Source organism: Oryctolagus cuniculus, chromosome 20 (assembly GCF_051225735.1).
Source record: "Oryctolagus cuniculus isolate XC-2025 breed Fujian yellow rabbit chromosome 20, ASM5122573v1, whole genome shotgun sequence".
Taxonomy (NCBI): Eukaryota; Metazoa; Chordata; class Mammalia; order Lagomorpha; family Leporidae; genus Oryctolagus; species Oryctolagus cuniculus.
In genome coordinates this window covers 9,379,280-9,395,797 of record NC_142886.1, presented here as the reverse complement: position 1 = coordinate 9,395,797, position 16,518 = coordinate 9,379,280, and positions in this window count along the sequence as shown.

The following is a 16,518-nucleotide window of genomic DNA, read 5'->3' as shown; positions in this document are numbered from 1 at the left end:
GGGAGAGGGAGTGGGAAAGGGGAGGGTTGTGGGTGGGAGGGACGGTATGGGGGGGAAAGCCATTGTAACCCATGAGTCGTACTTTGGAAATTTATATTCATTAAATAAAAGATAAAAAAAAAAAGTAAAAGTGTTCAATAAACAGTATAAGGAAAATGAAAAAAAAATAATTTTAATCAAATTGATGAAACCACAATGAAAAATAAACCAGGATGAACTAAGTTTTCTGTGCTAGGATGAACATACACTAGATCATGATGTATACTTGTCACAGTAATAAAAGATGAGGATATAACCCATAATCTGATTATTGGAAGTGACAGCAATAATGTAGGAGCAATAGCATAACAAGCATATACAACAGGATTGGATCAACCAACATGTATTAAATTTGCATTAAACTTGAGAAATAAAAGAAGAAATCAATAATTGTAAGTAAGGAAAAATGCCATTTATAACAAAAAAACCCTTAAATGAAGATACTGGCATCTACAGTTACACTTATGCACAAAACTACCAAAGATAAAAGTATATTACCTAAAAGGGAGAATGAGAATAAGAGCCAAAAGTCTTTCTGATGAACTATATACATAAAAATAGCCAACAAAATTAATAAAATTTTGAGTATGTTTATGATCTTTCAATATAAAATCCAAGCAATATATGGATAGGTTTAGTTCTAGGATGGGCTTTCATTACACTACTAATCATTTACACAGGTGATAAGAATACATTCAAAGACAAAACCCGATATACAAAGAGGTGTATCAGTTAGAATAAAATTTATATTATATTTTCAAGATTATGAGTAACATTAGATTAATTGAGAGTAACAATATTAATGTGACAAGCACATTAAAGAGATTTTTGTGGAAAATAGCCCATATAGATATATAGTTTATTTATTTATATATTTGTATATAGAACAAAACTTTAGAAAGGTATACATAAATAAAATCTAATATCTAAAAAGTATAATTTAGAGTTCCATAATAATCTAGCTACTGGTCATTACAAGAATGGGGAGCAAGCCTCCAGCTGTAGCTCATAGTTTCCATCTCTCCCTCTCTACCAACCTCTAAAATTAGATAAATATATACAATCTTGAGGTCAAAACCACATCAAGATCCTGACACTTATCCACATAATTGTCAGGAAATGTGCCAATATCTAGACACACAGTGCAAAATTTGAATAATCAAAAAACTCAATAATCAAACAATGATTTAGAGTTCTATAAAAATCCAGAAGTTTTATATATATATATATATAAACATATATACACACATATTACATATAGCTTATTATTTTTTCATGATTATATATATATTACCTTGAGAGGAGAGAATGATTATGCTTGGCTATGAGACAGTGTATACCTGAATGTTTCCAGGACAACTTATAGAATGTTGAGTGTGATGGTGATCTCACAATAAAGATTTAAATCATCATAGACAATGGTCACAGGGCTGGGATTAGCCTAGACTAGAATATCTGTGAAAAATTGTGAGTTCAGTGAATTCAAGGTTCAAAAAAATTTACCTAAATTTCCAAAGTAAATGGTTAATTTCAAGATCCATGTATGTCTATAAGGCTAAAAATGAACTCCCCAGCTAATGAGACTGATGGAACAACCCTAGTTTGTTTCAGGTACTGTGAATATAAAATTTGTTTGGACAACTTCCAGAAATTGAAGAGTTGATGCCCTAACAATGATAAAGAAAATCATGGTACCCTTAAGTTTCCTGCAATAGAACTGACGCAAATTAAATTACTGACTATTTACTCAGGCTACAGTAAACAAAATCAAATACAACATGATAAGTAGAGAAATGTGACAATTTTATATATGTGGTATATTGACTATTGGATATACCAATGGCAAATTTGGTAGAAGCAGAAATAAGGCCACAAGAAGATGTAAAAACAGCCCTAAATAAACATTTAAGCTACAGAAAATGTGTACTTTCTTAAATCAAGGAAATTGTATGCTAATGAATTCAATAATCTTAGAGCCAAGATAACAGTGTCTCAACCTAATGCATGGAAAATTTAAAATGAATGCCAATTTTGAGTCTCTAAAAATAAAGAAGCTATAAAACACATGTGTACTTGAAAGTGAAGCAATGTAATATCAAAAGTGAAGTTATAGAACATGAAGATGGAGGTTGCTAATACAACCTGAACAATTTTGAGTAAATTCATGGCATTATTAGGTAAATGCCCAAAAGAATGGCCATACATTGGCAGTGCTAAGATTAGATTTCATGTGGATATTGATATACACAAAGTAATAAATTAAAAATGAAAATAAAAATACAAACCTGATGCACATGGCAAGGGAAATGTTTGCTTTGCCTTAAGTAACAATGAGTATTATAGTGTGAGACATAATTTAAAGACAAACATGTGGATGGGTATTTCTATAAAAGGGTCCAGAATAAACTGGAAAAATTGTAGAATGGCAGGGACATGTATTTTGGAAAATTTCTGAAATCAGAAAATAATTTACAGCTCCAGTAATATCCAGAAAGATATAGTATCCCATGCTGATGACCATGATGGTACTGGCTCCATAATGTGCTGAAATCCTGTACTCATGACAGTATCTAGCACAACTTGCAACATTTAAATTGAGTTTATAACCACAGAATCCTAAACAAAATATGGCACCTACTGTTTCCCTGTGCTAGTATTGTCATAAATCAGGTGGTAAATTCTAAGACAAAATAAAGAGATATACACTCTATATAAGACAGTTCATTTTGATTACATATTGTACAAATTAGTAATTTGGGAGAAAAAGAGTAAAAATCATATAGAGATGGCATAGAGGAATACAAAACTTAAAATTACATTAAAATAATAAAAATGCCAGGAACCTAAATTAGAAAAGACCATGCTGACTAATATATTAACTTGTAGTGAGCATACAAGTACCTTGACCAATAAATATTTATGGTCAAATTTTGATTTCTGAGTACTAAAAAATAACAAATTGTAAACAGAATACATTAACTTGAACATCTGAAAGGGTCTGCTGTAGTGACACAATTTTGTACAATCATGTACATGGAAGGAATGAGACAACTTACAGAAATGTGAGCCACTTGATGACTTCAAAAAGAGAATGCTGACTAGAATGAACAAATGATTTCAGGGCTATGATTGACATGTATTTTGAGACTGTTCCCGAACAATAAATCAATTTAATTCCAGATGCTATCTTAGCTTGATTTATCTGGTACTCTAAAAGCATAGACCACATGCTAGGTCATAAAGTAAGTCTCAGCAAATTCAAAAACTTTGACATAATATCATGCATCATCTCAGATGAGAAATGGACTAAAGCTGGAATTCAACAACTCAGGATTCTCTAAATCATATGGAAACACATCGAGACTGAACAACATGCTTTTGATTTAACAGTGGGTCATACAAGAAATCTATACAGAATATAAAAAGGAATGGGATACAGCAAAAGCAGTGTTAAGGGTGAAGTTTATAGCAATCAGTGCCTACATGAAAAAATTGGAAAGATACCAAATAAATGAGCTATCAATGCATCTCAAGGACCTAGAGAAACAACAACAAATCAAAGCCAAATTAATAAGATGAAAGAAATGATTAAAATGAGAGAATAAACAAAAATGAAACCAGTAAAATAACAAAAAATAGGTGAAATGAAGAGCTGTTTTTTTTGAAAAAAAAAAAAAATAGATCTACCATGGGAGCAACTAACCAAAAAAGGAGGGAGAAGACCCAAATAATAAAAGCAGAGGTGAAAAAGGATATGTAACAAAATATAACACAAAAATGAAAAGAATCATTAGAAAATATTATAAAGTTTTGACAAAACTATAATTTTTTTTGACAGGCAGAGTGGACAGTGAGAGAGAGACAGAGAGAAAGGTCTTCCTTTTGCCATTGGTTCACCCTCCAATGGCCGCCGTGGCCGGCACGCTGCGGGCGGCGCACCACACTGATCCCATGGCAGGAGCCAGGTACTTATCCTGGTATCCCATGGTGTGCAGGGCCCAAGCACTTGGGCCATCCTCCACTGCACTCCCTGGCCACAGCAGAGAGCTGGCCTGGAAGAGGGGCAACCAGGACAGAATCTGGTGCCCCAACCGGGACTACCCGGTGTGCTGGTGCTGCAAGGCGGAGGATTAGCCTAGTGAGCCACGGCGCCGGCTGACAAAACTATAAATTTTAAGAATGAAACAGGTCATTGCACTCCAATCACAGAATAGAAAAAAAATCACCATGCTAAGGCAGATATAATTAAACTGAATAAACCAAGAAATAAAGATAAATCTTAAAAGCCCTCTAAAAGTATGCAGAACTTTCAATCCTACAGCTAAAGATTGTACATTCTTCTCAGCAGTACATGGAACCTTCTCTAGGATTGACCACATACTAGGCCATAAAGCAAGTGTCAGCAAATTCAAAAGAATTAGAAGCATACCATGCAGCTTCTCAGACCATAAAGGAATGAAGTTGGAAATTAGCAACTCAGGAATCCCTAGAGCATACGCAAACACATGGAGATTGAACAACATGCTCCTGAATGAACAATGGGTCATAGAAGAAATCAAAAGAGAAATCAAAAACTTTCTGGAAGTAAATGAGGATAACAGCACAACATACCAAAACTTATGGGACACAGCAAGAGCAGTGTTCAGAGGAAAGTTTATATCAATAGGTGCCTACATCAAGAAATTGGAAAGGCACCAAATAGATGAGCTTTCAATTCACCTCAAGGATCTAGAAAACCTACAGCAAACCAGACCCAAATCTAGTAGGAGAAGAGAAATAATTAAAATCAGAGAAGAAATCAACAGGATTGAATCAAGAAAAACATTACAAAAAATCAGCCAAACGAGGAGCTGGTTTTTTGAAAAAATAAACAAAATTGACACCCCATTGGCCCAACTAACTAAAAAAAGAAGAGAAAAGACCCAAATCAATAACATCAGAGATGAAGAAGGAAATGTAACAACAGACACCACAGAAATAAAAAGAATCATCAGAAATTACTACAAGGACTTGTATGCCAGCAAACAAGAAAATCTATCAGAAATGGATAGATTCCTGGTCACATGCAATCTACCTAAATTGAACCAGGAAGACATAGAAAACCTAAACAGACCCATAACTGAGACAGAAATTGAAACAGTAATAAAGGCCCTCCCAACAAAGAAAAGCCCAGGACCAGATGGATTCACTGCTGAATTCTACCAGACATTTAAAGAAGAACTAACTCCAATTCTTCTCAAACTATTCAGAACAATAGAAGAAGAGGGAATCCTCCCAAATTCTTTCTATGAAGCCAGCATCACCTTAATTCCTAAGCCGGAAAAAGATGCAGCACTGAAAGAGAATTACAGACCAATATCCCTGATGAACATAGATGCAAAAATCCTCAATAAAATTCTGGCCAATAGAATGCAACAACACATCAGAAAGATCATCCACCCAGACCAAGTGGGATTTATCCCTGGTATGCAGGGATGGTTTAATGTGCGCAAGATAATCAATGTGATACACCACATTAACAGACTGCAGAAGAAAAACCATATGATTATCTCAATAGATGCCGAGAAAGCATTTGATAAAATACAACACCCGTTCATGATGAAAACTCTAGGCAAACTGGGTTTGGAAGGAACATTCCTCAATACAATCAAAGCAATCTATGAAAAACCCACAGCCAACATCCTATTGAATGGGGAAAAGTTGGAAGCATTTCCACTGAGATCTGGTACCAGACAGGGATGCCCACTCTCACCACTGCTATTCAATATAGTTCTGGAGGATCTAGCCAGAGCTATTAGGCAAGAAAAAGAAATGAAAGGGATACAAATGGGGAAGGAAGAACTCAAACTATCCCTCTTTGCAGATGACATGATTCTTTATTTAGGGGACCCAAAGAACTCTACTAAGAGACTATTGGAACTCATAGAAAAGTTTGGCAAAGTAGCAGGGTATAAAATCAATGCACAAAAATCAACAGCCTTTGTATACACAGACAATGCCATGGCTGAGGAAGAACTTCTAAGATCAATCCCATTCACAATAGCTACAAAAACAATCAAATACCTTGGAATAAACTTAACCAAGGACGTTAAAGATCTCTACGATGAAAATTACAAAACCTTAAAGAAAGAAATAGAAGAGGATACCAAGAAATGGAAAAATCTTCCATGCTCATGGATTGGAAGAATATCATCAAAATGTCCATTCTCCCAAAAGCAATTTATACATTCAATGCAATCTCAATCAAGATACCGAAGACCTTCTTCTCAGATCTGGAAAAATTGGTGCTGAAATTTATATGGAGGCACAAGAGACCTCGAATAGCTAAAGCAATCTTGTACAACAAAAATAAAGCCGGAGGCATCACAATACCAGATTTCAGGACATACTACAGGGCAGTTGTAATCAAAACAGCATGGTACTGGTACAGAAACAGATGGATAGACCAATGGAACAGAATTGAAACACCAGAAATCAACCCAAACATCTACAGCCAACTTATATTTGATCAAGGATCTAAAATTAATTCCTGGAGCAAGGACAGTCTATTCAATAAATGGTGCTGGGAAAACTGGATTTCCACGTGCAGAAGCATGAAGCAAGACCCCTACCTTACACCTTACACAAAAATCCACTCAACATGGATTAAAGACCTAAATTTACAACCTGACACCATCAACTTACTAGACAACATTGGAGAAACCCTTCAAGATATTGGCACAGGCAAAGAATTTCTCGAAAAGACCCAGGAGGCACAGGCAGTCAAAGCCAAAATCAACTATTGGGATTGCATCAAATTGAGAAGTTTCTGTACTGCAAAAGAAACAGTCAGGAGAGTGAAGAGACAACCGACAGAATGGGAAAAAATATTTGCAAACTATGCAACAGATAAAGGGTTGATAACCAGAATCTACAAAGAGATCAAGAAACTCCACAAAAACAAAACCAACAACCCACTTAAGAGATGGGCCAGGGACCTCAATAGACATTTTTCAAAAGAGGAAATCCAAATGGCCAACAGGCACATGAAAAAATGTTCAAGGTCATTAGCAATCAGGGAAATGCAAATCAAAACCACAATGAGGTTTCACCTCACCCGGGTTAGAATGGCTCACATGCAGAAATCTACCAACAACAGATGCTGGCGAGGATGTGGGGAAAAAGGGACACTAACCCACTGTTAGTGGGAATGCAAACTGGTCAAGCCACTATGGAAGTCAGTCTGGAGATTCCTCAGAAACCTGAAGATAACCCTACCGTTCGACCCAGCCATCCCACTCCTTGGAATTTACCCAAAGGAATTTAAATTGGCAAACAAAAAAGCGGTCTGCAGCCTAATGTTTATTGCAGCTCAATTCACAGTAGCTAAGACCTGGAACCAACCTAAATGCCCATCAACGATAGACTGGATAAAGAAATTATGGGATATGTACTCTTTAGAATACTATACTGCAGTAAGAAACAACAAAATCCAGTCATTTGCAACAAAATGGAGGAATCTGGAACACATCATGCTGAGTGAAATAAGCCAGTCCCAAAGGGACAAATACCATATGTTCTCCCTGATTGGTGACAACTGACTGAACACCAAAAAGGAAACCTGTTGAAGTGAAATGGACACTATGGGAAATGGTGACTTGATCAGCATAGCCCTGACTGTTAATGAACAACTTAATACATTATCCCTCTTAGTAGTTTTTTTTGTATGTTCTACTTAATATGACTGGTTTAATTCTGTAATTAATACACAGTTATTCTTAAGTGTTGAAAATTAACTGAAATGTGATCCCTGTTAAACATAAGAGTGGGAATAAGAGAGGGAAGAGATGTATAATTTGGGACATGCTCAAGCTGACTTGCCCCAAATGGTAGAGTTAGAAACATACCAGGGGATTCCAATTCAATCCCATCAAGGTGGCATGTACCAATGCCATCTCACTAGTCCAAGTGATCGATTTCAGTTCACAATTGATCATAATGAAAGGACTAAGAGTCAAAGGGAGCACATAAACAAGTCTAGTACCTGCTAACACTAACTGATAGAATAAAGGAGAGAGTGATCCAACATGGGAAGTGAGATACTCAGCAGACTCATAGAATGGCAGATGTGCTAAATAGCACTCTGGCCTCAGAATCAGACCTAAAGGCATTCGGATCTGGCTGAAAAGCCCATGAGAGTATTTCAGGCATGGAAAGCCAAGACACTCTGGCAAAAGATCTCTGTGAGTGAGATCCCAGTGGAAAGAACAGGTCTTCAAAGAAGGAGGGACCTTTCTCTGAAGGGAGGAGAGAACCTCCACTTTGACTATGACCTTGTCTAAACAAGAGTCGGAGAACTCAGAGGGCTTCCATAGCCTTGGAAACTCATGACTGGTGCATAGGGAGATTACTGATGCTATAGACAGGAGTGTCAATTGGTAAAGTCAACAACAGGAGTCACTGTGCACTTACTCCTCATGTAGGATCTCTGTCCTTAATGTGCTGTGCATTTAGATTTAATGCTATAACAAGTACTCAAACAATATATTTCACTTTGTGTTTCTATGGGGGTGCAAACTGTTGAAATCTTTACTTAATGCATACTAAAGTGATCTTCTGTAAAAAAAAAAAAGAAAGAAATTATCAATTCCCAACTTGACTCTCACTGGGATTAAACATGACAATAGGTCTGATAAAAAAAAAAAGCCCTCTAAAAGAAAACGATGGATTTTTTTAAACAGAGGATCTATTGAATGTTAACAGCATTCACTGTTGGCATGCATACAAATTACATGACTCTCAGAAACATCCTTCAAGTATTGAATGAAAAGAGTGTTTGTGTAGTATTTTTCTTATGGGCAAAGTATCTTTCAAAACTCAAAAAGAACAGTATGTTCCTGTTACAAATATTTTATTTGAGATTGACATGCATATATGACTTTCATGTAAAATATTCTATTACATTTGAAAAGCATACCAAAATAATCCTAATCTCTTTAATCAAGCCACTTTAGATAATAATCTTAAAGGAATTATCCAAGTATCTAAAGATATATAGACTACAGAAAATTTCTAAAATCAAAGGTTACTTTACATTTACTAAATTGTATAAAATGCAAAAATAAAGGAATTTGGTGAAAAATACTTAATTGTAATTATATAAAGTGAGAAGAAAAATCAATCAATATAAAACTCACTCCACCTACTAGAGAAATTCTGAGGAAGTATATCTAGAGCTACATTTTGGGAAAATTCAGAGAATGATAATTTTGGAGTTATAAAAATTAAGCAAGTTTAAAAATGTGTGACTTGAAAGTGTGTAAGATTAAGCTTACCCTAACAGAGTTCAGAGAGACGATACATTAATGTTGCCAGCTAAACTTAACAGAATTTTGAGTGATTTGATGTCATCACTGTGAAAGAAAGTCAAGCCAGAATGTCACAATACAAGGATTTAGTTCAACAAGGATATTAAGTACACACAAACTTGGCACAGATGATGTGGCACAACAGGTTAAGGCCCTGGCCTGCAGTGCTGCCATCCCATACTGGCACCAGTTCCAGTCCCAGCTGTTCTACTTCCAATCTGCCTCCCTGTTCATGTGCCTGGGGAAAGCAGTGGAGAACAGCCAAACTCCTTGAGCCCCTGTACTCACATGGGAGAACCAGAAGAAGCTACTGGCTCTTGGCTTTGGATCAGCTGAGCTCTGGCCATTGCAGCCATTTGGAGAGTGAACCGGTGTATGCAAGACATTTATTTCTCTGTCTCTCTTTGTCTCTGTCTCTCTTTCTCTGTAACTCTTTCAAATAAATAAATAAATCATTAAATAAAAAAACTCCATATATCAATAACTGCAATCACAAAACCAGAAAGGATGCTCATAATATAAAATACACCACTAATTCTGTAAGAAAAACTAAATAACATCATGGGAAGTGAGATACTCAGCAGACTCATAGAATGGAAGATGTCCTAAATAGCACTCTGGCCTCAGAATCAGCCCTAAAGGCATTCGGATCTGGCTGAAAAGCCCATGAGAGTATTTCAGGCATGGAAAGCCAAGACACTCTGGCAAAAGATCTCTGTGAGTGAGATCCCAGTGGAAAGAACAGGTCATCAAGGAGGGAGGTGCCTTTCTCTGAAGGGAGGAGAGAGCCTTTACTTTGTGACCTTGTCTAAACAAGATAAGAGTCGGAGAACTCGGAGGGCTTCCATAGCCTTGGAAACTCATGACTGGAGCATAGGGAGATTGCTGATGCCATAGACAGGAGTGTCAATTGGTAAGGTCAACAACAGGAGTCACTGTGCACTTGCTCCTCATGTGGGATCTCTGTCCTTAATGTGCTGTGCATTGAGATTTAATGCTATAATGAGTACTCAAACGGTATATTTCACTTTGTGTTTCTATGGGGGTGCAAACTGTTGAAATCTTTGCTTGGTGCATGCTGTGCTGATCTCCTCTAAAAAAAAAAGAAATTATCAACTCCCAACTTGACTCTCACTGGGATTAAACATGACAATAGGTCTGATCTGATTTCATCATTATTTAAAAAAATCATCTATTATTTTTCACTTTATGTTTCTGTGTGGGAGCAAACTGTTGAGATCCTTGCTTAATGTATGCTAAGCTGATCTTCTGTGTATTAAGATAATCGAGGGTGAATCTTGGTGTGAATGGAGGGGGAGAGGGAGTGGGAGGGGGGAGGGTTGTGGGTGTGAGGGACGGTATGGTGGGGAGGCCATTGTGGTCCATAGGTCGTACTTTGGAAATTTATACTCATTAAAAAAAAAAAAGAACTGGAGGAGAGGAGCTGGCAGGCTCAAAACACAAAAGAAAAAAAATGGAAAGACTGGATCAATTTATGCTGTGTGTTTGTTCAAATACTGCATTGTCACTGGCATTATGGCACAATGGGTGAGACCACTGTGGATGACTCCAGCATCACATGTAAGTGCCAGTGTGAAGCCAAGCTGATTCACTTCTGGTCCATTTCTCTGCTAATGTGTCTGGGAAAGCAGCAGAAGACTGTCAAGTACTTTGGTCTCTGCTACATGTGTGGGAAACCAAGATTGAACACTTGGCTTTCGGTTTCAACATGGCCATTGCGGCCATTTGGGGAGTGAACCAGTGGGTAGCAGATTTCTCTTTCTGTCTCTCCCTCTCTGTTTACATATGACTTTCAAATAAATAAAATATTTTTTTAATTGTAAAAAAAAAAAAGTATTTGTAAATAGAATGTCTTAAGTTGTGTACTTTACACAGTATAAGAATGGTACCAGTGTCTAGAAATACATGATGGAAAATTTCACATGTCAATGGCAACATTCGGGAAAAGATAAATTAATATGTGGAACAGAATACTGTGGCAATCACTCTCAAAAATTTGTAGACAGAATTTACAGAATTTTGAGCAAGTTTGTGATACCACTGTCGCTCCCCCTCTTCATGGAGGAACGACACAGGACCCTGCGCTGTTCTTTTGTCTGCTCGGCCCTCCCCGGGTTTGCTGCTGGTTCTTCCCGGGTTGGCTACCGACCCTTCCACCTTCCTTCAGATAGATGTTACCCTTAGATATTCCTGGTGCATGTTGTCTCTTTCCTCCTTTATAGTCCTCCTCCGCCAATCCCAACTCGGCTGCTCACACGCCGAGTACGCTGCTCTCCTGCAATCAGGAGCAGGATCAGCTCCTGGAGGTCATCACTCAAGTTGGCAAGAGGCAGCTGCGTAGAAGCTGTTTTCTCCTCTCCCAGCGCCATATTGTGGGAGAGCAGATGCATAGAATAAGTCTTAATTCCAGTAACTTAGTCTAGTCCGGGTTGCTCCCCACATACCACAATGAAAATGCAAACCAAGATTGCCACAGCTCAAATGATCACCATTGGCTTACTTGGATGTTAGTGAACAATACAGGGTATAGCATTAGATGCAAAGGCAATTAAAAGAGATGTATATGTTATGGAATAATGTATGTTGTGATTACTGTGACAAGAAATGAATAATAATGGTATGAAAAGAAGATAGAGAACTTTCTGTTATTGTTCACTGCAATTACATCTATATTGGAGAACATGAAAAAAAAAAAGAAACATGATTGAAAAAAAGATCAGGTATTGTTCTACAATATATGAGAGCACAGACATGATAGTTTCCAGGTGATACAGAATTTTCTGAGAGTTGATGACTCCACAATCAAAGAGTTAAGCAATCTGGTAAAAAGGTTAAGAGTATTAGAGTTGATTCAGACTAAGATATTACAAATATGCACTGCTGATAGCTACAATTTCAAAGAGAAATATAAAGACTTAAAAAGGTATTCAGCTGTCCTGAAAAACTACTTATTACCATAAAAATGAGTAATTTTGTGGAAGAAGCAATGACAAAATGAGTGAATACGGGCAAAGTGGCTGAAAAGCAGATCATTACAATTATATTAAAAATGTAAAAGAAAAAATTTCAGCAAACATAACAATGATCATAGCAGCTCTTACCAAGACAGAGTAAGGGTTCCAGGGGGCAGTGTTGTGGTGCAGTGGGATTTACCCACCATTTGGGATGACTTCATCACACTTTAGAGTGCCTGATTCAAGTCTCATCTATTCTCCACTGCTGACCCAGGGCCCTGCTTATGTACACTGGAGGAAGTGACAATGGCCTGGGTTCCCAGTCAGTGACCTCCTTGTTAAATTTAATGAAACCAAGTTTGTAACATTCTACATGGTGGTATCTTGAAAATGTGGGGTTACTGTCCTGCATCTGCTTGCAGGACCAATGGAAATGTCAGGGTGACTCTGCAGATGTTTCTGTCTTGGCCTCCAGTGCAGGGCTTCTAGGCTGCATTTTCTCCCAAAGTGCTCTCTTATTTTGTAAAAGAAGTTAGTAAGTCACTGCATGTGTTCTAGATAAAGCACATTTGAAAAAGAACAAGCCTTAACATATAAATTGCCTTGCTAAAATATGGGGCCTGAAGACAAAGCTACACTATTTTCACACTCATATATTGCTATATTGCATTTATTTCAAGGTACAAACGGTATTTCTTCCTCTAAAGCTGTTGGAGACACACTCAAACCTGTACCAGTATTTATCATTGCTCCATTTCCTTTACATTTTTGTGTTCCTCTGATTAGGACTTCAATTTAGCCTGCTAGTCTTGCTTAATGCACTTGGCCTTTTTGTTGCTTTCCACTAGGACTTTCCACTTATTTTAACAAATTTTTATAACACACTAAATCCCCGCATAGAACATTCTATTTCTGAACACTGAATATACTTCAGTGACATCTTTTTCTTCTTGAAGAAGCTTCATGCTTTTAATATGGTGAATATTGGATGCTTTGTTAGGTTGTACTATATTTTTCTTTGAATGCTCAATTCTGAAATATTCTTGAGGCTAACGTTGTTAATTTTTTTTTTCATGTGGTCATTATGTCTGATTTGCCGTGTACTTTACAAACACTCTTCAATTTGGGCTACAAAGTGTCAAATTTATAGACTAACTAAGGAAAAATTGATCAATGTGCCACAGTGAGTTGTCCAATTCATGGTTGGATATAACTTTCCAATTAACGCTCTTATCTTTTCTCAATATTACAAATATGTATTTTATTTTTATATATAGTATATATCTTATACACACACATATGTATATATATATCCCACGTGCTATTTTTTTCATGGACTGAAATCACTTTGTGGTATTTTTTCTGCAACACTGGAGATTTTTTTTTAAAAAATATGCTTAAGAAGAGGGAATTTCAAAAATCCTTTTTTACAGAGACAGTCTTTAGTGCATGTGCACCTCCAACCCTGAATTTCTTAGCAATGCTGTTTTGAGCCAGGTCAGCAAGTTAATCATACAAGTTTGCTAATAAAGGATTGTTGACATTTCCAAAAAAAAAGTGAATGATACATAATTTTTCAAAGTTTCCTGACATATCAAAACATCATGTTGCATGCCTTGAATTAACACAAATTTTGTCATTAATATCCAACAGTCTTGAAAAAGTAAAACAAACGAAAAGAACCAGGCTCTCATATCAAAATATAAATTCAAAAAAACTCAGTAGACATATCTTTGTGATTGGAAAGGCTTTTATGGAACAGAATAATTTTTAAAATACTCATAAATTTGAGCAGAAAAACTATCTATGTTAAAAGCGCAAATGCAGACAGCAGGCTGTCAAGAGACAGTGTAAAGGCTAAGATGATAACCAAGTGTCAAATTACAGGGCACTTGAGCTCCTCTAAAACCTGAACAGAAACCCAAGTCAAACAGAACTTTTGTTTTAGCCTTACCCACCCCAGGTGACCATGTTATTGGAAACAGAAAGTGGAGAGACCCCTAGAAACAGCTGTGCTGAGAGACCAGCATCCTGGAAGAGACCCTGCTGCCCACATATTTAGAAAACTGTGGGGAATCAGGTCCTGGCAGGGAAGGACGGAGGAGCCCAGGGCCGCACAAACTACAGCTCCCGTCCCACACGCACCCCACACACGGAGCCCACATTCTCCCTAATGACCACCCCGTGCCCACTGCACAGTCGGGGAGACGCGGGGCTGCTGCCACACAGCTGCCCCGGGAAGGCTCTGGGGATGAGAAGTCGCTGAGAGCAGGGAAGGGGCAGGGCGTCGGGGGTCCCGGGTGCCAGTCCAGACCCCGACCCCCGGGTCTGGGGGAACCGAGGGAAGCGCTGGGCCAGCGGCAATATGGCGCCACAGATTCGGAGACGAGCTCTGGGAGGCCCGCGTCCTGCCAGCTTCTCAGCAGCTTCCACGGCTGCTTTACGCCTCTCCCGACACCTGGGCGCACACACTCACCACGTCGCGGTTTTCAGCTCCAGGTGTCCAGCGTCCCCCGGTGATGAAGGTGGAGGCCACCGAGCCCGACTTGCTTAGGGAGGCTGGAGCCTGCAGAGCCGTCTCCTAGCACCTCGCTCCTGCCCAGAACTGTAAGATGACTGTGACGTCAAGACCCCGCGTGATGACGTGACGTGGACGTCGTCGTGCCTGATTGGACAGCGTGCACGGCCATGAGCGCAAACAACCTCACAAAGGACGCAGCCCATCAACATCCTTCACGGCAATGGGCCCATGACTTCAGGTTGTGCTGGGTGGGAGAGCAGGAGGCGAGGCCTGGGTGCAGGTCGGACTCCACCTCCCCAGGCGGGAGGCCTCTCCCCTCTGCTCCTGCACCTGCCGGGTCCTTCCTGTGGCCCTGTCCTCCCTGATGGGTCCCTGCTGGAGCTCTCGGTGCAGTAACTGCTTCAGTGAGTCACAGTTCTGTGCGTCGGTCTCTGGGCTTCATTTTCTTCATATTGTGACTCATTTTCCTTTTGGGTCGTTTGTGTTACTTTTTAATATTGATTGGAAGAAACTGAAAGACATCCCATGATTTAATCCTTTTTTCCCTTTTCTCCTGTCAGTATTTGCTTTCTACTCTGCATACTCACCTTTAATATTTTCTATTTGTTTCTTGCTGGTGTATGGTAATCTAGTGGATTTCAAAAATATTGATCTTTCCAGCAATCTTGTTAAATTGATTTATCAGTTGTATCTGTTTTTAGATTTTGTGGATTCCCTCTAAATATCACTAATATATGGACATTTTATTGCTTAGAAATCTTTACACCTTATTTTTTCTTTTTGCCCCCCCCCCACTCCTCCAATAAGAAGTTGGAGATAGTGGAGGCGCCTGCTCTAGGCTTACTTCTAGAGAAAAAGCCGTCAATGATCTTGTATTTATTGTGTTGTTTATTGTAGGATACTTTTTAAACAATCTCGATCAGAGTAAGGAAGCCACTTTTTACTATACTGCTAGCAGTATTTTTTTTTAAAGTCATACTGATTTTTTAAATGCTTTTCAACATTCAGTCTAAATAGTCATGTGATTTTCTTCTTGAATTTTCACTTAATTGGAAAATTTACATGCATTGTTTAAAAATGTTCACCACCTCTTGCATTTTTTCTTGAATCTCCCTTGTTCTTCATTATATTTTCATATGGGATTTAACTTATTATGAGAATACTATGGATATATGCATCTGTTTATGAAAGGCTTATTCTACTTAATTCATATTTCAAGTTCCAGTCAACTTGAACCATCATCAATGTAATGCGGGCTTTTCATAAGCAATTTAAAAATATTCTCTGCTTATTTCTACCTTAGTACATCTGCAAAACATCTATGTGTTTGGAATATTTTTTCTTTCTTTTTTCCCCAAAGATTTATTTATTTTTTGAAAGGCAGAGTTGCAGAGATGCAGAAGAGAGAGAGAGAGAGAGAGAGAGTGTTAGCTGATCTGAAGCCTGGAGCCAGGAGCTTCCTCCAGGTCTCCCACACTTGCGCAGGGAATTCCAGCAAATATATCATGTTTTTGTAGAAAAACTTGAAATCTATGTATACTTTTTTGTATAATGCACATTTTCCATGGTCCAGTGCTGACCACTGCAGCCATCTGGGGAATGAACCAGCAGACATAAGATCAAGATCTCTCTCTCT